Source organism: Salvia hispanica, chromosome 6 (genome assembly GCF_023119035.1).
Source record: "Salvia hispanica cultivar TCC Black 2014 chromosome 6, UniMelb_Shisp_WGS_1.0, whole genome shotgun sequence".
NCBI classification, from domain to species: Eukaryota; Viridiplantae; Streptophyta; class Magnoliopsida; order Lamiales; family Lamiaceae; genus Salvia; species Salvia hispanica.
The window spans coordinates 15416989-15437638 of NC_062970.1; the positions used below are offsets into that span (position 1 = coordinate 15416989).

Below are 20650 nucleotides of genomic sequence, written 5' to 3' on the forward strand. Positions count from 1 at the left end.
TGTTTCATTTTTCTTTTTAATTTATCTTAATCAAAATATCAAATTACTAAAAATAGAAACTTCATTATCTCTATTTTAGGAAACGTTTAATTTTTAATAGGACAAACTAAAAAAGAAAACGTTTCATTTCTAATGGAACAGAGAGAGTACAATCCCACATATTACGGAATGATCATGTTCTAAAAGCTTGCTACGTGTGCACTGGCGGAGCCACGGTTGGGCAAGGGGGCCCTTGAACCCCAGCCATTCAAATATGTCTATATATATATTATGATTTTGAGTTGTTTTCTATGCCTCGTTTGGACTTTAATTTCTCTAGCAATTATGCCTCTTTTGGACTTTAATTTCTCAAGCAATTTTATATAATCTAATAATTTTATTTTATGCTGTAAACAATTTTTCATCTTAATTTTCTCTAGTATAAACTTATAGCTATTAATTTTGTATAAATATTTTATTTATAATTATAAAAATCTAGAACAGAATAAAGTAATTCTTTAATTTCATAAATATATAAATACTACTCCTTCCGTCCCAGTTTTATAGTCACATTTTGCCATAAAAGTCCGTCCCACATTTATAGTCACATTTAGAATTTTCTATATTTGGATATAAAATTTTACCCCATTATTCACTAAAATTACACCCAAATGTCATTATCAACACAAAAATAAACCAAAACAAAAATAAAAAACCAAAAAGTCAAAAAGGGACTCACCTTCAACCAACTCACTTCATTTATTACACACTCTATCATCTCACTTCATTTACATCTCACTCCTCCATCTCACTTCATTTATTACACACTCCACCATCTCACTTCATTAATTACACACTCCACCAATTCCTTAAAACTCGTGTCATAACTAAATGTGACTATAAATCTGGGACGGAGGGAGTACTATATATTATTGGTAAAATCAGTTTCAATAGTACTATGATCTTTATTATAAAAATATTATTCTTTAACTTTTTCGATGTCAACATTGTTATCGTATCTCCAAATTTTCTATTACTCATCCTCTAATTATTTACTCATTTTCTATCTCTAGCGTGCAACACGCTACTTATGTCAAAGCTATTTCCGTGTCGTTGACATGGAAACACTCAACAAATTTTAATATAGTAATTTGGCCTCCCCAGGATTCGGGTCCCGGGGAGCAGATCACCTCCCCCATATCATACACCATTTGCTACCCCACCAATAAAATAGTGACATGTATTTACTTTTTAAAATAATTAAAAAGAGCAAAATCCTATGTGGCGTCTTCTTCACAAAATCAAATCTTGTATACTATCGTCAGACATTTCATCTTCATTTTCACTGAATTGTTATCTCACCTCTGAACATCAAATTGACGCCCTAAAAAATGCAAAGGACCAATCTAGCTGCCATCTTCTAAATCTCCAACCGACCCGGTGGTGCACCAGCGGCGGGGGCAGCAAGCTGTAGTACGAGCGTCCAACTTCCCGAGAGCAGACCGAAACTTAGGGATTGCGATAGGACGGGGAGGAAGTCGTAGTTGGTTGCGGCGAGGAGGGCGAGCTTCCTGATGTTGACGACGGATTGGATGGGGATATCTGTGAGATGAGGTGCCGGAAGAAGAATCCGAGCAACCAGTCAAGCGGCAGGTGGGAAAGTGGCTGCCATTAGGTGGAGATCGAATCGCCGGTGGCGATTTGCAGTATAACCATATGTACCCGTGATTCGAGTTGATACATGAGTCCTGTCACGGGAAGCCTGACAACTTGGCGTTAAAGTCCTGTAATCCTCAGTTGGAACCAAAAATTAGTTCGGAATGTCTACTAGAACAATTTAGAAAAAACATACTCCCTCCGTTCCATAGTAATAGGGGCGTTTTTCTATTTCCGTCCGTTCCATAATAATAGAGTCATTTCCTTTTTTAGTAAAAGTCAACACATTTTTCCACATCTACTTTACTCTCTCTTACTTTTTTCTATCTTCATCTCTCTACCTTTTTCATTTTCCACTTTATTCTCTATTTACTTAACTCACCTAACACAATTTTTCTTAATCTCTGTGCCAAAAAGTTTTGCCTCCATTACAATGGAACGGAGGGAGTAGTACTTAAGAAAAACTCTACCAAGCTGTATAAATCGGATTTCATTGTGAGCCGACCCGCTCCTGAACAAGATTTTAAATGAAAACTAGCAAAGTATTATTTGAGGCACCAAGCGCTACAACTTCAGAAAAAGGAGTAAATTTGCATTTGAATATTGTGATTTTGTTTCATGATTTGGATATCTATGCAGGTTTGATTTTATTTGGAAATAAGTTTAATTTCACTATGTTTCGTAGCTTGCTTTTAATTAATTGTTCCAAGATTTTAATTTCACTCTCGTCATTTTGATGTTTAAGAGGTGAGATTATCAGTACAAGGAAGATGAATGCGTTGACTATAGTTTGTGACGAAGGAATTTGCTTGTTTTTTACTCCCTCCGTCCCGGCTAAGATGACACATTCCTTAGTCGGCACACGAATTTAGGAGTTATTGGTTAATGTGTTTAATTGAAGAGAGAATAAGTGGGTGGAAGTATTAAAATAGAGAGAAAAAGAGAAATGAATATTTTAATAGGGGTGGAAAAAAGTGGTTGAGTGTATTAATTGGAGAGATAAAATTGCCAAAAAAGGAAATGTGTCATCTTATTTGAGACAAACTAAAAAGGAAAAAGTGTCTCTTTAAGCGGAATGGAGGGAGTAATATTTTAAAGAGTACATGTCAGTATTTTATTGGTGGAATAGCAAATGGTGTATGATCGCTCCAGTTAAAATCCTAGCTCCGTCACTGTACGTGTGCCTCTCCAAATTTGCCAGATCAATGCTACTAATCACTATTTGATGAGATCAAATTTAGTGGTCCATCAATAAAACTGGAAAGGAAGTCAATTATGAGCGGCCAAGATATTAATAAATAGCATAATTTTTCGTCATTTTTTGGTTCTGTTTTTTTAGCTATAAAATAAATAGAGACAGTTTAACATATTGATCGAGTAATAAATTCTTTTTTTAAGAAAATATTGCCCAAAAAATTCAATCAGATACAATTATGACACCCTTGATGCGTAACACTATTATAAGTCAAAAAAATAACTTTCTTATACTCTCTCCGTCCGCCATTAGGAGTCTTATTCATGGGCGGCACGGGTTTAAGGAAGTGTTAAGAAAAGTAGGTGGAAAAAAATTAGTGGAATAAGGGTCCCACTTGTATATATTAGTTTTAAATAAAATGGGAGTGTAATGAGTTAGTGGAAGATGAGACCCTATTAACATTTATAGTAAAAATAAATCAGGACTCTTATTCGCTGATGGACTAAAATGAAAAAACGAGACTCTTATTCGCGGACGGAGAAAGTATTTCTTATCATGTGTCCGAATTTTTTACTTACAAGTTTTTTTATTGATTGTCTCACTTCATTTTCACTATTTTTGTTAACGAACCTTACATTCAGTGCTAACTTACTCACTAATATTTCACTATTTTTTTGAACCATTTCCTCTATATTTTAACAAAATCCATATTAGATCAAAACGTGACACATAATTAATAGGGAACAGAGGGAAGTAACGTATCACAAACTTTGATAATATTGGGAGTGTATTAATTTCATAAGTAATGAAATGAACTTTCAATTTTAAAAGTATAAATGCATACATTGATTGTAACCAGAATTTTTTTTACACAAGATTCAGTGAATATATTTCGTTGTCATTAAAACTATACCACCTTCGTCTAAAAAAATTAGTATGGTATTTTTCCCATCTTGATTCATCTATCAAAATTAGTTATATCAATTTATTAGAAAATTTCTCTCATTTATAGTGACTCTCAAATTTTAAATTAGAGAGTATGAAATTACACTAATTGTTTTCTAGGTATTTATTTATTTATTTATTTGTTTTAATTGTTTTCTAGGTACAACTTGTTGAAGCATTGTCCTTAGAGCATCTCCAATACCGGCTAGCCAACCGGCTAGCCGATTCACGTGGCTAGCCGGTCGGCTAGCCGAACCATTGGAGCAGGCTAGCGCCAAATCGGCGAAAAAATTGGCCAGGGCTAGCCGATCGCGTGTGGCTAGCCGATGCGCTGGCCGCCATTGTGGCGGCCCGATCGCCGGCGATCGGCCAACGCCGAATTTTAATTTTTAATTTTTTTAAAACATATATAAACGCTTTTCTCTCTCTCTAACTTTCTGTACAAGAGCATCATCGAGCGATGAGTAACGCGGGTGGTAGCAGTGGTGGTAGTGGTGGGGATGAACGGAGGATGAACGAGGCTATGGAGGCCTACATGAACCGCGAGATGGAGCGGTACATGCGTAGGGTGGAACAGCAGGCGATACCTCGCCCTCCGCGGGTTGTCCACCGCCGAGCAGTGATTGATCGGGATCACGTAGCTGCACATCGGCGGCTGTATGACGACTACTTTTCAGAGAACCCGCGGTTTTCGCAAACATGTTCCGGCGGCGTTTTAGAATGCGCAGGGAGTTGTTTATGCGTATCGTTGACGCTTTGGAGCGTCGATATCTGTGTTTCCGCTTTAGGCATGATGCGGTTGGTAAACCCGGCCACACCCCTATTCAAAAGTGCACGGCGGCAATCAGGCAATTGGCCTACGGAGGTGCGGCGGACATGTGGGATGAGTACCTCCACATCGGTGAGTCGACAGCCCTGGAATGTCTGAAGTATTTCTTTGAGGGCGTGATAAACATTTTCGGTGAGAAGTACCTTCGAAGCCCTACACCCCAAGATTGTCAGAATTTGATGCAGATGCACGGGGAGAAGCATGGGTTCCCCGGGATGTTAGGCAGCATAGATTGTATGCATTGGGAGTGGAAGAACTGTCCGACTGCCTAGAAGGAGGCCTACACGACCGGCTACAAGTCAAAGAATCCCACGATGATCCTCGAGGCCATAGCTGATTACCGGCTGTGGATCCGACATGCGTATTTTGGGGTAGTCGGGTCGAACAACGACCTCAATGTCCTGAACTCGTCTTCCCTCTTCAACGAGAAGTGCCAGGGCGTCGGTCCAGCCGTCTCATTTGTGGCCAACGACAATCGGCATGATATGGGCTACTACTTGGCGGATGGGATATACCCTAGGTGGCCTGTCTTTGTGAAGACGATCAGGCACGCAAGTGATGAAAGGAAGACCTACTTTGCGGAACGACAGGAGTCGGTGCGCAAGGACGTGGAGCGCGCATTTGGTGTGCTCCGGTCTCGATGGGCGGCAATTAAGGGTCCAACGCGTTTGTGGGATGCCAGATGCATTTCTCAAATAATGTACGCCTGCATTATCCTACACAACATGATCATCGAAGACTAAGGCGTACAACTGACTAGTTGGTCCAATGACGATGAAGCCGGTCCAAGCCACGGAACGGCCACCCCTAGCGTACGACGTGGGGTACCTCTCGATGAAGCCGGCCGCCTCAAGGAATTTGCCGACATGCGCCAAGTGGAAGCTCATATTCAACTCCAAAAGGATATAATTGAAGAGTTGTGGGCACGGAGGACTGCACGCCGTTAGTTTTTTTTTCGTATTATATAATTTTTTTTTTATCTATGTACCTTTTTTTAATGGAATTAATGAATTTCCCCGTATATGTGTCGTAAATTTAATTCCGTAATTTAATCGTAATTTTAATTCCGTAATGTAGTATATTTTGAATTATTTTTATTGCGGTTGGCCTATGGCTGGCCTAAATCTGATGTGGCAGGTTGATTTCCTAAATCTGATGTGGCAGGTTGATTTTTAATGCTGCTGACGTAGCAGGGAGAGAGAGTGACTGGCCTATGGCTGACCTATTTGCATTGGAGATGATTCAGTCGTCAAATGTCAAATACATCACTTTTATCTTTGTTAATTACTTAATTAATTGCTTTGTTATTTGATTGCTAGATTTATAAGCAAACAATTAATGTATGCGGTTTTGTCATGCATGGAATTTAACGTTTTTTTTTCCAATGCAACTTTAAGATGCAAACTTTTAATAAACTAGACAATATTTTGTCATGGAATTTAATGCTTTATATGTGTGTGTGAATTGTATAAGTTCGAAATGTATTAGAATATTTAAAATAACAAAAGAAGGAAAAATATAAAAATGCAAAAGATTTAATAAAACAGAAGAAAAAAGATTTGTTTATTTGATGGGTTTCTATTGGATTGGGAATCCATATTAAACTATGGATATAAAAATATAGAAAATAAATAAGAACAAAGATACAAGCTGGTGGGTTTCGAACTCTGGCATCTAACTTCAAAAGACGCAGTTGAATACCGCTAGATCAATCATGCGAATTGATAATAGATATATAAATTCATTATGATGTCAAGATTTGGAGGTGTACTCCCTTGATCCCACGTGGCTCCACCATTGTCTAATAGACTAGATAAATCAAAGATATTAAAATCCTTTGAACAATTATTACGAAAAGAAAGGTTGGTTTAGAGTCTAACATATACATTGTCCATTTTATATATCGGTAACTAGAGATGCCCAAGGTTTTCGGTTTCGGCGGTTAACCGTAGAATCGTAATTGCCGGTTTCGGTTCCGAACCAGAACTGTGACTTTTTTCTTGAACCGGAACCGCCATATTTTGAACGGTGGGCCGGTTCCGGTTTAAAATTTTACGAACCGAAATCGTGTCGGAACCGTCGGTTCCGGACGGTTCCAAACCGGAACCGTGAAAAATCATCGGAAAACCGTGAAACCGAGCCGGAACCGCGAAAAATGCCGGAAATCGGCGGTACGGAACCGTTAAAAACCGCCGAAAAACCGGCGGTTCTAAACCGAAACCGAAACCGGAACCGCCGATTTTCGAACCGAAACCAAAACCGTGAAATAGCCACACGGTTCGGTTCCGATTCCACATTTTCCGAAACCGGAACTGCCGGTTTACGAACCGTGGGCATGTCTAGTAGCACGCCATAGGGTGTACTTATTATAATACAAACAGATTTTATAAGTTGGTAGATTTCATGTCCCATTAAATATAATATTCCGTCGGTTGATTTCTAAATTAGAAGGGTTACAAACAAACGAACACGTGGCGGAGTAGTGAAACCCTAATACCCGAAATGCCCTCTCTTGCATAATTGCATGCTTTGCAAGTGGTACATATTTCAACCAATCAACATTATTCTTCTATCCACTCCTAGCTTCTCTTCTATATATACTTCACTTAAAAATCCATTTTTAAACGCACTTTTTGTTTCCCATAACCTAACAAAAGAAAAAAAAGAGAAGAAAGGTAAGTAGCAATGGCATCAAGAGTTGCAGCTTCAGATTCGAATTTTAATTCGATGCCTGCCACTCTTAAGCTCTTATCTGATTATTCTTCTCTGAAAATGTTTATTTTTAATAAGATAGAAAGAGGATTAGAGTATTGTAACAATATTGCATTCCACGGGATCCCTCCCAAACAATCGTTTATTCTTATAGTAGTAAGTAGTTGATACTTGATACATCGACTCTCATCTTAACTTTACATGTGAAGCTGATGCGTGCTATATATATTAAGAAAACAAGATATAATTAATGAGTCCCATTATTCACAAATCTAGTCTTAAATACTGAACTAGAGACCAAATTAGACCCTCCATTTTCTTAATCCCGTGGTTATAATGAATTTATAATTAATTTAATATTTTATTCAATAAAACTTTTTTATTTTATTTTAATTTTTTATAATTTATTTTTACAAAAAATTAATTTTTTTAATTAAATAAAACTTGCCGGAGTAAATAATGAACTATATTCACTAAATAATAAACTAAATAAAGTATGTTATGAAGTAATTTTGACATGTTATTGAAATACATTAATGATACAACAAGTTTTAGTGTTAAACGTTAAGCAGTAGTAATGAACTATATTCAATAAGCAGTAGTAATGAACTATATTCAATAAACGTCAAACAGCAGTAATGAACTTATTACATAATTCAGTCATGCTATTACTTCATTCCATTAGTTTATTACTTCATTCAATCATGTTATTACTTCATTCCATTAGTTTATTACTTCATTCCATTATTTTGTTACTTCATAATGTGTTATGGCATAATTATCTTTTAGTTGAAGTAAATTCGGGATGTAATGAATGCGAAAAACTACTTCACAACATACTTTTATTTAGTTAATATAGTTCATTATTTACTCCAGCAAGTTTTTATTGAATAAAAAAAATTAAAAATTAATTTTTTTGTAAAATTTTAAAAAAAATTAAAAAAAAATAAAATTTGAAAAAAAAGTTATTTATTTAAAAAATATTAAATAAATTATAAATTAATCCTAACTACAAGATTAAGAAAATGAAGGGCCCTAATTTGATCTCTAGTTTGATCATTAAGAAGAGTTTGACATTGATCACATCTCTATAATTATACTACCTCCGTCCCCCAAAATTTGCTACACTTTGACCTGGCACGGTTTTTAAGAAATGTAATGGAAAGTGAGTTGAAAAAGTTGGTGGGATGTGGGTCCTACTTTTAAAGTATTAGTTTTATAATAAAATGTGAGTAGAAATGAGTTAGTGGAATACGGGGTCCACTATCAAAAATGGTAAAAGTGAAGTGTATCAAATTTTCAGGGACGGACCGAAATAGTAAACTGTATCAAATTTTCAGGGACAGAGGTAGTATATTCTAAATTATTAATTTGGCCCACTTCCAGGTAATATGCATGCATAGAGATCGTAACATTTGATACGTAAGTTGATGCGTGTTATATATTAAGAAAAAAGGAAATAATTATATAATCAAAATCAGGGCCGGTATTCGTCAGGGTCTGAACACGGCACCGTGCACTACCGCCGAACATTGGCAATCTGTCGGAAATATTAGGATTTGGGAAATCACCCCGGATTCATTATAATTGATGAAAATAGAGGAAGAGAAAATAGAAGAGTGAAATAGAAGTGGTGAAGTGTGGTATATATATACATTTTTGAAGAAATTAAAAAAAAAAAAAAGCAAAACGCGTTGCATCGTCCGCGTCGCCCGCAATGGGGCGGACGATGCATGTTCCGAGGCACATCGTCCGTGGACGATGGATGTTCCATCGTCCGCCCCACAGTGGATGCTCTTATTGTTAGAGTTTGTATACTAGAATTCACGTTTCGAGTGATTGAATACTGTAAAACTCTTATTTTACTTTCCAATGAATAAAACATATGATTTTTGTCATAATGTTGTTATGTTTTACATTTAATGGATGTTAATTGCATGTTTAAATGTAGGGAAATTGGTCTCTAAAATCATGAACTTTGTCTAAAATTTGGTATTTCCCATGAACTTTGAAATTGGTATATAATATCACGAACTTTGCATTTTGTTTGGTATTTCCCACGGCATGTCTATTACTATATTTGACTAACTTACGAGGCTTTTTCATCATACTTCACACAATTAAATCAACGTGATTTTCAACGTAACTTTTTATCCTACATGTTATGAACTTAAAAAGTGGTTCAAAATATTATAAAACATATCACGGTTGCCTACGTTAAATAAGATTTTGATGAAAATATCTTATTTGAGTGAGTTTGGGAAATACCAAACAAAATGCAAAGTTCGTGATATTATATACCAATTTCAAAGTTTATGGGAAATACCAAATTTTAGGTAAAGTTCATGATTTTAGAGACCAATTTCCCTAGATTTAATACTCAATCTTAATTTTATATTTACAAAACATTATTGAATCTGGAATTTATATTTACTAATAAAACAATTTGATGCCAATGACTATTATCCTTTCATTAGATGATAATAAGTACATTATATAACATAGGTATACTACTAATATTTTACAATTTAGAATTTTAAATATTATTTAATAAATAAAAAAATTGATGTGAATGACTACACTATTTCGTTTGACGATAACAAGAAAATAAGTATATGAACGCATGTATTCATTTTTATGACTAAGAATTTTAATAATTATTTAATACTAATAAAATAATTTGATGCGAATGACTATAACTATTCCTTTAGATGTTAACACTAAGAGATTAAGTAAGTATGTGCATTTAGTCATTTTTATGACTTAGATTTTAATAATTATTTAATAATACAAATAAAATAATTTGATGCGAATAATTATTACTATTTCGTTAGATGATAACAACTAGAAATTAAGTATATATACACATGTACTCTTTTGTATGACTTGGAATTTTAATAATTATTTAATACTAATAAAATAATTAGATGCGAATGATTATTAGTATTACGTTGGGCAATAACACTAAGCAATTAAGTATGTATATGCATGTAGTCATTTTTATGACTTAGAATTTTAATAATTATTTAGTACTAATAAAATAATTAGATGTGAATGACTATTACTATTTCGTTGGACGATAACACTAAGAAATTAAGTATGTATATGCATGTAGTCATTTTTATGACTAAGAGTTTTAATAGTTATTTTATAGTACAACTAATAATATAATTTGATGCGAATGACTATTATTATTTCGTTAGATGATAACAATTAAAAATGAAGTATATGCACATAGTAGTCGTTTTTATAACTTAGAATTTTAATAATTATTTAATACTTTCTTCAAAAAATAATTATTTAATAGAGTACTAATAAAATAATTTGATGCGAATGACTATAACTATTCCGTTGGACGATAACACGAAGAATTTAAGTATGTATGTGCATGTCGTCATTTTTAAGACTTAGAATATTAATAATTATTTAATAATAATAATATAATTTGATGCGAATGACTATTGCTATACCGTTGGATAATAAGACTAAGAATTAAGTATGTATGTTTATGTAGTCATTTTTACGACTTAGAATTTTAATAATTATTTAATACCACTAAGAAAATAATTTGATGCGAATAATTATTACCATTTCGTTGGATGATAACAATTAAAAATTAAGTGTATATACATGTAGTCATTTTTATGATTTAGAATTTTAGTAATTATTTAATACTAATAAAATAATTTAATTCGAATGATTATAATATTACTATTTCGTCGGATGATAATACTAATAAATTAAGTATGTATATGCATGTAGTCATTTTTATGATTTATGGAGTGACAAATTAATATATTAGAGATTTATGCAATTTAGTCTCGTTAATTTTGATTGAGTATATTTAGATTATTGAGTATATTTTGATAAAAGAGTGTAATTTGGTGAGTTGACTTTTGATATGAATTTGATTGTTTACTTAGATAAATGATATAATAAATGAATTGCCTTTCCTTTTATAATTTAAAATAAGGGTATATTAGTCCATATAATAATTTGGTTTATGACAAAGTGACATAGGGATATTATGTCGTGCAGACATTATGTCTCTAAATCATCACTCCAAAAAGAAATAGTAAACCACTTAGTTTCATCTCCAGCGGTATCAGGTGTAGTTGAAACTATACAATATGTATAATCAATTTTTTAATTATTATTTTACATTAAAATTTGATTTATAATTAATTAATTTAAGATTTGACAATATTTTCAAAACTTTTATTACTCCATCTTTTGGCATATATTCACTAAAACCTTTATACTCAGTCCCACGTATATTTTTAAATACGCAGGTTGAACAATAAAATGGTAAAGTTAAGTGTTGATGAGATGGAAATTTTAAAAATCAAAAGACTCACGGATGTGCATGGGCGCATGGCTTCATTTGTTTCACTGTGCATTTCAAAGAGCCTTTGTCTTTTTCAATATATGACTCTGGTATCTTGAAATTTGTACAAACTAATGCCCGCCTATTTCGTACTTTTGAATTTTGAGATGCCATGAAGTAAGTGAAACAATCGTTTGATGTTCTTACTTTTTTTATTTCTTTGTTAAAATATTTAAGTGCGTTGTTTTTGCGTGAAAGGCTTTGTGTATAATCATACTGATATCTATTGAGATATCACTTTATCCCATTAAAAATGAAAATTTTTCCTTTTTAGATTGTCCCATTAAATATAAAATATTTTTTAAAATAGTAATAACACTATCTCTTCCGCCGGTCCGATCACCACCTCCCCTGCGGGACCATTCGCCAACACAATCGAGATTCTATCTCTCTCTTCATTCAACACCGCTCTGTGTTTCACACTCTTAAACCTCCCGTTGGTGAATATCTATACAAACAAAACAAACACATAATTAGAATCATATTAATTGAGTAGTCCTACTATTCAATTTAATTATACCTCAAGTTGGTCAATAGAATTCTTAGGAGAATCAACATTGAACCACGCCGTTATGTATGAGAAGGGTGAAGAGACCTCCATCTGTGTGAGAGCAACGTGGATAGTAATTTGTCGCAAGTAATTGAAAACTCGACTACATCTTCAATATTTTATCCACCTAAAAACGTTGCATACTGCTTCAATTAGCTTCCTAGCTAATACTCTTATCATTTCGGTGTATGTCTGCACCAAATCTCTATCAAGTATCAACATATATAACACCCTTAATATGATTTCCAAAATTTCGCAATATTTAACCAATTTTGTTTCTGGACAGAACTGCCCTTTCGAATACAAATACGCCATTTGTCTCTATTTTGACTAGACACGATTTTACGAAATTGTTTGACTTTGTAAAAAAAAATGGAAAATTAAGATAGTGGAATGTGAATTACACTTTTATATACTCCCTCCATTTATAAAAAAAAGTCTCATTTGGGATGGCAGTACGGGTTTTAATGATAAATTGGTAAAGTAGGAGAGATGAAGAGAAAAAGTAGGTAAAGTATAAGAAATAAGAGTAAAAGTAAGATAATGAAAAAAAAGTAGGTAAAATGGAAGAAAAAGTTTTCATTTTTGAAATAGGACTATTTTTCTTGGACATCCAAAATGGCAAAATGAGACTATTTAGTTGAATTATTGGTCCACTTACCTGAAATGAAATAAAGTAAATGAGCTTTTAAATCACGGACAATCCAAAATAGCAAAATGGAACTATAAATCACGGCCGGAGCACTATCATACCACCTTTTCCATTTCTAGTCGTCTACCTAAATTAGTTAACGGATTGTGGGACCTACCTTATTAAATTAATATAACTTTCCAAAAATGAAATGCACATTTTTTTTGGAACGGACAAAAATGGAAAGTGCACATATTTTTATGTGACGGATGGAGTATTTTTCAGGAATACCCCTCCGTGCCCAAAGAATATGAATTGTGCCCAAAGAATATGAATTTTGGGTTCGGCACAAATTTTAATACAAAAATAGTAAAATAAGAGAGATAGAGACTGAAAGAGTCTCTGAAGAAAACTTCGCACCACATTTCGCAACCTCAAGTCATCATTCTGATGATGTTATGCAGGATGCTCAGTCACCTTGATTAGAATATCAAGAACTTCTTCCTCTCAATAAAAGCAATAATTATGAGAACGAAATTCTGTCTCCTAAAATTAAACATTAAAAGATGTGAATCTGAGCTAATTTACCTAGAAGAAGCTCGTTTTGAATATAGAAAACACTGCTTATATTTAGCAGAACTCTATGATAATATGAGGACCCTACAACTGGTAATTTCCAGGTCTGATTGCTATTATGATAGCATAATTCAACATTTTTCATGATTGATGAAAGATTAATTTCCTCAAAAAATTGTAATTTTAGTTGCGAAATTCGCACACAATAAATTTATATTTCCCAATGGAAATGTGAATTGAATTGCCTTCGAAAAGATATAAAATATTGTGGATCATTTCGAAATAAAATTGAAATCTTATATGTGATACAAGAGGTAATTAGGAAAATTAAAATTGCAGAGAGAAAGATTATGATTCTTACCTTGATAATGACAACATAAATTATTGCCGACAATTTACTGTTCACCTTTTGAAATATCAGAAGAATCTTTTGACTCTCAGGAAAAGTGGAAGAATGACTCACTATAAATGACGTTGGCAATGACGTATCTTCCATTCAGCTCAATTGAAGAAGCATTTCAAGTCCGGAATTTGCCTTATTTAAGGCCAACTACCCTAGTGAAGTACACACGCTTTATCTTATACTTCCACACACTATCTCATGTGCTAAGAATTTCATTGTGACACCCCGAGTTTTCGTGCACTAGTTTTAGAGTATAAAAAAAATTTGGACGAAAAGACGATTGGAATTAAAGAACGAGGAAATTTAAGTTTGTAAACTACAATTATTGGAAGAAGAAAAAGAGAATAAATTAGCACAATACTTTATGAAGAGGATTTACATATGTTGAAGAGATTAATGGTAAAGGGCTACATAATGGAAAAGGACTACACAATCTTATTGAGAGGTGTGAGATTTTGCTACATAATAGTTACATGTGGAAAATACAAAAGTGGAAGCTACAACTTAGCATTTCAAAGATGCCAAACAACAATATTCGGATACTAGCCAAATAGAGCAACTAAATCTAAGTGTTTCCCTCATTCCCATCCTTCTCGATTTTCGGCCTCCACAAGCTCCAAGGATGACAACCCATATACCTACAAATTAGCACCGAAAAGGATATTAGAAATATGCTTCACAAAGACTCAAGATTGGAGACTTCTTCAATTAGTAAGTATGACAATCTATACAATGCATCATCAATCTTCCAAGAAAGGAAAAAGACAAGAATAAGCAAGGAGTGAGCTCATCCCTAAGGCCTTTTAGAGGCAACATCAGATTCTCTTTCCTCATCAACCGAGGCTGAGATAGCAGCCGAGAGAGGCAGCCCCAACTTACACCAAAATAGCATAGCAAGCATAAACATCATGTTCGAAAGGCAGCAAGCTGGCAGCCAAAAATGAGAGTCTTTGTCCCCAAGTTTCAGCACAAACAGCCAAAATAGAGAACTATATAAGCAGCCCCATCTCCCTTCCCCTCCCCACTTCTTTAGACACCACAAATTCACTCAAAATCAAGGAGTGCAGCAAGGAAACGGGAGGAGCAAGAAGGCGAGGAGAGACAGCGGCGAAGCAGGGAGGGGGGAGGACAACCGCGAACCGAGAGGATCCACCGAGTGAGGTAATTACCTCAACACCCAACAACCATTTCACATCATTTAGAGCGGCCTCAATGAGTAGTCAAGAACTTAGAATCATAGGAGAAACATAGAAATAGCACCAAGATCCAAATAATGCTCGACAATCAAGTTTCACATAGAAATCATGGCCGCCTGAACTAAGAACTCAAACTTTTCACAAGAAATGTAGACACTGCAGTAGCTCTTACTATGAAATCCCAACATCAAGATTCCCAAATCACATAGCTACTGCCGATTAAAGAACCACGAACAAAACAAGTAATAGGATAAAGAACTTAGCTTTAGGCCGAGAGGGAGTCGACGCAGAGAGCTAAACAGGGCGCTGACAGCAGCAACGGAGAGCCGGCGACGGCGGACCTCGGAGCTTCTGCGCTCGACGGAGAAGGAGACGTGGGAGAAAGGCGACGCCTTTTCCCTTGATTGGTGACTTCGCCGCTAGAGCAACAGCGCGAGGCGGCCGCCGGGGACGACCGCTCACCAAGGGCAACGCCGTGGGAGAGAGGCGACGCCTCCTCTCCACCATTGAATTCGCGGAGGAGAAAGGGTCACGGCGGGCGTTGATTTGCCGGAGATGGCGGAGGGGAAAGGCGACGCCTTCTCCCTAACCGGGACTTCACCGAATAGAGAAATCGACGAAGAGAGAGCTTGAAGGAGAAAACTCGATGGAGGCATAGGAGAGTGACTTGTTTAATCAGTCTAGTGGTGACCGGCGGTGACTCGAGGGAGAAGGAGAAAAAGCTGCTGCTTCTAAATCCTTAAATCCCTAATTGAGAAAAGTGGAAGAATGAATTGGGGAGGAAAAGTCACGTATGGAGAAGGAGTATAATTTAGGCCTTCAATTAAATTAATTAGATTTGGGCCTAGAGGTTTTAATGTTGGGCCCTAGTAATTAATGAAAGGAGTGTCTGTTTTTAATTAAGAGTTGGACCCAAGTATTATTTTATTTAAGGAGTGGGCTATGGTTCTGGGCCACTTAAATAACAAGGAATGGGCTGCCTAATTTAATTAGTTGGGCTCAGAGATTTATTAATTAAGAGGGCCGATTATTTGTGGAGAGAAATACACCAATTACATGTCTAAATAGTTGAGCCGAGAATTATTTACGAGAAGTTGGAACTAATTTAAGGATTTAGTTGGAGCTCAACTAATTCCCGAATAATTGCTAAGTTTTCGAAGATGGAAAATTTTGAGTTGAAGCCCGAAAAGTCGATGCATAAATTCCGAATAATTTATGTAGATTCCGAGAAAATAAAGTAGTAGAGTGGGAGACGCGAAAGCCGACCGGCGTCGCCCCGCGACGCCATGGGCGGCCTTAAGAAAATTCAAAGAAAAGATTTAAGAAAGGATTTTCCAAGAATCCATATTAAATGCTTAAGTAATTATTTTAAAGATAATGGAACTTCTCCGAATTTAGTTAAAGTGGATAAATAAATCCTACAACTTAATGAAGCCCGAGAAAGGACCAGAGAATCTATGAGACAAGACTAAGGATATAGGTGCTAGGTCAAAGGGTGCATGCATTCTTTCTAAAGAGAAATAGTTCAAGTACTAATTAGCGTGTCACACTATTTATATTCAAAGGATAAAATGCTCAAAGGGCAAGTGAGGTCAAAGCGGATAATTGAATTGAAGAATAAGCATACCAGGTGGGCTTTCTTTTAATATCCAGCACGCTAGTGCGGATATAAATCAAATACTTGCGAAATTATGAAAAATCATCTTTTCTCAAAATTGAGCTATGATTCTTTTCAAAATTGTTGTCATGCCATAAATTTTTTGTTTTGATGAATGAGATTGAATGTCATGGAATGGAATGGATTTATGAACGGAATGGATTTATGGATGGAATGGATTTACGAATGGAATGGATTCACGAATGGAATGGATATATGGACGGAATGGATTTACGAACGGAATGGATTTATGGATGGAATGGATTTACGAATGGAATGGATTCACGAATGGAATGGATATATGGACGGGATGGATTCACGAACGGAATGGATTCACGAATGGAATGGATTGATGAATGCATGGAATGGATTTATGAACGGAAATGGATTTATGAATGAATGATGAACGATGAAAGAACCTAGTCTGTAGTCGAACTTTTAGCTCACAAAAGAACTTAGTAAGCTCGGGCCTTTTAAGAAAAACCCCGTGTGTTACTGTGATGGCTTGACAACTGTATAATGTATGTTTTGTTTTCGGCACGTGTCCACCGAGTACTCCTGTACTCAGCCCTGCATGTATTTATAAATGTGCAGGTTGAACGTCAAGAGGATGGAGTGATGATCGGAGTCGATGTTGTTAAACAATCAAGTTGATCTCCCAACGGTTCGTGTCTTCATACACGAAGTCGTTTAGTAAGGACTTATTCCGCTGTGTTTTTGTGATGTGAGAATTGGAGAATCTCACCATCAACTCTGATTTATTTGAGGAGACGTTCATTCTGTTTTCAAGACCATGTAATGAAATACTCGGCTTCTTTGATATAAATTTACTTGGCCTTTGTGCAAATTCTCAAGTTCTAGCCCCTTTTCTTTCCCCGCTTCTTTAATCCCTCTTATTAGTCGTGGTTTACCCGTTTTCGCTATCCTTAGCAAAATGCAGTCGTGACATTCATTCATTAGTAAATATTTCTCTGTAAAATAAATCTGTAATAATTAGTAGCTTTCGCATCTCCTCAGTTGTATCTCCATTTCTTTCTACCTTGCTTGATCTACTCATTAGAGTGGTATCAGAGCCACGTTTAGTAGAGGTGCCCATGGTTCAGGAACCGGCGGTTACGGTTTGGAACCGCCGGTTCCGGTTTTGGAAATTGTCGAACCGGAATCGAACCGCTAGGGTGTTTCGCGGTTACGGTTACGGTTCCAAAACCGCCGATTTCGATTTCGGTTCCGAACCGGCGGTTTTTCGGCAATTTTTTACGGTTCTAAAACGCCGTTATTTTGCAGTTCCGGCTTGATTTCACTGTTTTTCGCGGTTCCAGTTTGGAACCGCCCGGAACCAGAGGTTCCAGCACGGTTTCGGTTCGAAATTTTTTGAACCTGAACCGAACCACGGTTCAAAAATCGACGGTTTCGATTCGGGTAAATTCTCACGGTTTCGGTTTAACCACCGGTTCGGTAAACCTTGGGCAAGTGTAACGTTTAGTGGCAAGGTACGTAATAAACAATGTAATATAATTTTAATTTATTGCTTTTTACTACTCCCTCCGTCCCAAGGTATTAGACCAACTTTCCTTTTTGGGATGTCCCAACATATTAGACTCATTTCCTTTTTTAGCAAAAAGCATCTATCTTATTTTATTCTCCACCTACTTTTTTCTCTCTTCTCTCCCCTACTTTTTCCCTCTCTCATACTTTATTCTCTCCACTTTAACTAATTAAATATCACTTCCTTAAATCATGTGCCCAAAAGAAGTGAGTCTATACTCCGGGACGGAGGGAGTATCTTTTTCGTTTTATATCTTTGGTTCTACTTCGTTATTTGTATAGCAGTACTCTTTTATCCTTTCTTTTTCTTTTTACTCTTTTAGAGCTATCTTGATTAACCAATTTGTTTTCCAGAAATCACCAATAATCTTTTTTCCAAGTACCTTTTTTTGATGTATCTACACCATGCACCATTGATATATAAGGTGCTTGGTTTCTGTATCGATTTCATTCGATCAATAAGAGAAATCATACTTTCTTTCTTCTCCAAAATATCTTCTTCGGTGTTCATCATATCCATCTCCATGGATTCACATTTATGATCTTGTTACCATGATTCACAAGCTGCACATAGAAACACAGTCGTTTGAAAAATTAGTGGTAATTATTTAGTAAACAAGAAACAACAATATTACTCTTTCTGTCCTACTACTCATTTAGCACAAAATTTTTAAAAAAATGATGTTTACGTTAATTAAGTGGAGATATAATAAAAAAAAAGATATAAATTGTTTTACATTTTGCCAACAAAATAAAACACTCATTTTGTCTAAGTTTCAAAATGAAATATGAGTCGTTTATGGTGAGACGGAGGAAGTATTATATAGTACTAATCCTGACATGCTGTGGCGATTGATGAGGATCGCCGCCAACAAGAGCTGAGAAATCGATGATGGGGATTGAATCAGAAGTGAAAGCCGTGTGGTCATTGGGGAAGTTGAATTTGGAAGGGATGGCTTTCAAGGTGGATGAATCTGATTACAATTTTAGTTTGTGAATTGAGTAATGAGTTTGGCGGCTGAGGAGGATTTTGGGCAGGGGATTAGGGTGTAACCATGTTTTTGGAGTAATTGATTGCCAATTTGACCAAAATTTGAATGCAGATTGGCGTGAAGAGGAGTAGAACAAAATTGAAGCCTGCTGAAATTTTCTTCTTGTTTTCAGTTTAGAGACTGCATGCACAGAGAGGAATAACAAGTCTCTTAGGTCCAGTGAATCCACTAGATCACAGGGTCTACGAACTCACGGAACGTTGGAAGATCTCGGTCGTCGGACACACAGAATATCGCTTCAAAACCCTCAACTACGTATACTAAAATTAGCACAGGGAAGTAGGGATCGATCCCACAGAGATGAATGCGCAATTAAACATGCTCAAGGATTCAGGACTATTTTTGGGTTGGTTGCTGCCACGCATTTTTTGGGTTGAGGAAATTAAACTAAACTTGGAGTTGAAATCTGCTACGCTAACAGCTAGATCTAGGCAGAACAGAAATCATGCATATAACTGGAAAAACGCGACAATCACTAGATCTAAGAAACTAATTCCTAAATTACCTAGACCTGAGAAATGAACTGACGGTGGGGACCATTGCTGAAAAGGTAAAGTACGGATGTAAAGCTGAAAAACAACTAACTAAAGTACCAACTAACAGTGACATCATCTTCTCCAATCAATTTGCATAAAATTTCAGTAAAAACAGAGACGGAACGTGAATCGGAAACGAAACAGACTGAAATTTAAGCAAATAATCGAAGAACAATTTAAAACTAAGTAGATCTGCGACTACTAGACGAAGTAAAGTGAAAGGAGAGCAAACGAGTTCGAAATCCATGCACAACTTGATTCCCCTGTTCAAATCCAACCTCGGATGCTAAATCCACTCTGGATCCAAGCATCCGACACAAAAGTATATCCATAGCTACAAATTTGCCAAAAAACCACCGATCAACAACAACAACACAGATCCACAACCTCTTTCCCAGATCAAGCACAGAATTATCCAAAACAGAGAATGACATTCAACTTCCGAAATTAAACCTAAAAAAAACACAGAATCAACTTAAATCAACACAAGATAAACACCAACATGACATAAACTAAATGCATTGATAACCGATAAGTAGCCAGCAACCAAATCGACTTCCAAAACGATGAAGTTCGACGGAATAAAAGTACGAAAAGCTGAATGTAAACAGATTGTTTCTTCGCCCTCCGTGAGGACGGTGTTACCACTGACTTTTGCCGAAGATGAACCCCTAGAAATCCTAAACTATCCCAGAATTCCCATTTTCCAAGTGTGTGTGTGAGTGTGTGAGCTAAGAGCAAAATCATGTATATGGCGTGTGCTGCATGCTCCTTTATTTATAGGCGTTGAAGTGGGTCCAG

At 35.8% G+C, this 20650-nt stretch overlaps 2 long non-coding RNA genes across 2 annotated transcripts; one reads left to right on the forward strand and one right to left on the reverse strand.

Moving 5' to 3' along the window:
- Positions 1 to 14278: 14278 nt before the first annotated feature.
- LOC125196689 lies at positions 14279 to 15317 on the reverse strand. The gene is made up of 2 exons (XR_007171924.1): positions 14595 to 15317; positions 14279 to 14501 (listed from the first exon to the last, which is right to left on the reverse strand). It is a non-coding gene; the product is annotated as an uncharacterized LOC125196689 (long non-coding RNA).
- Positions 14901 to 17563, forward strand: LOC125196690. Its single transcript, XR_007171925.1, has 2 exons — positions 14901 to 15024; positions 17311 to 17563. It is a non-coding gene; the product is annotated as an uncharacterized LOC125196690 (long non-coding RNA).
- Positions 17564 to 20650: the final 3087 nt, after the last annotated feature.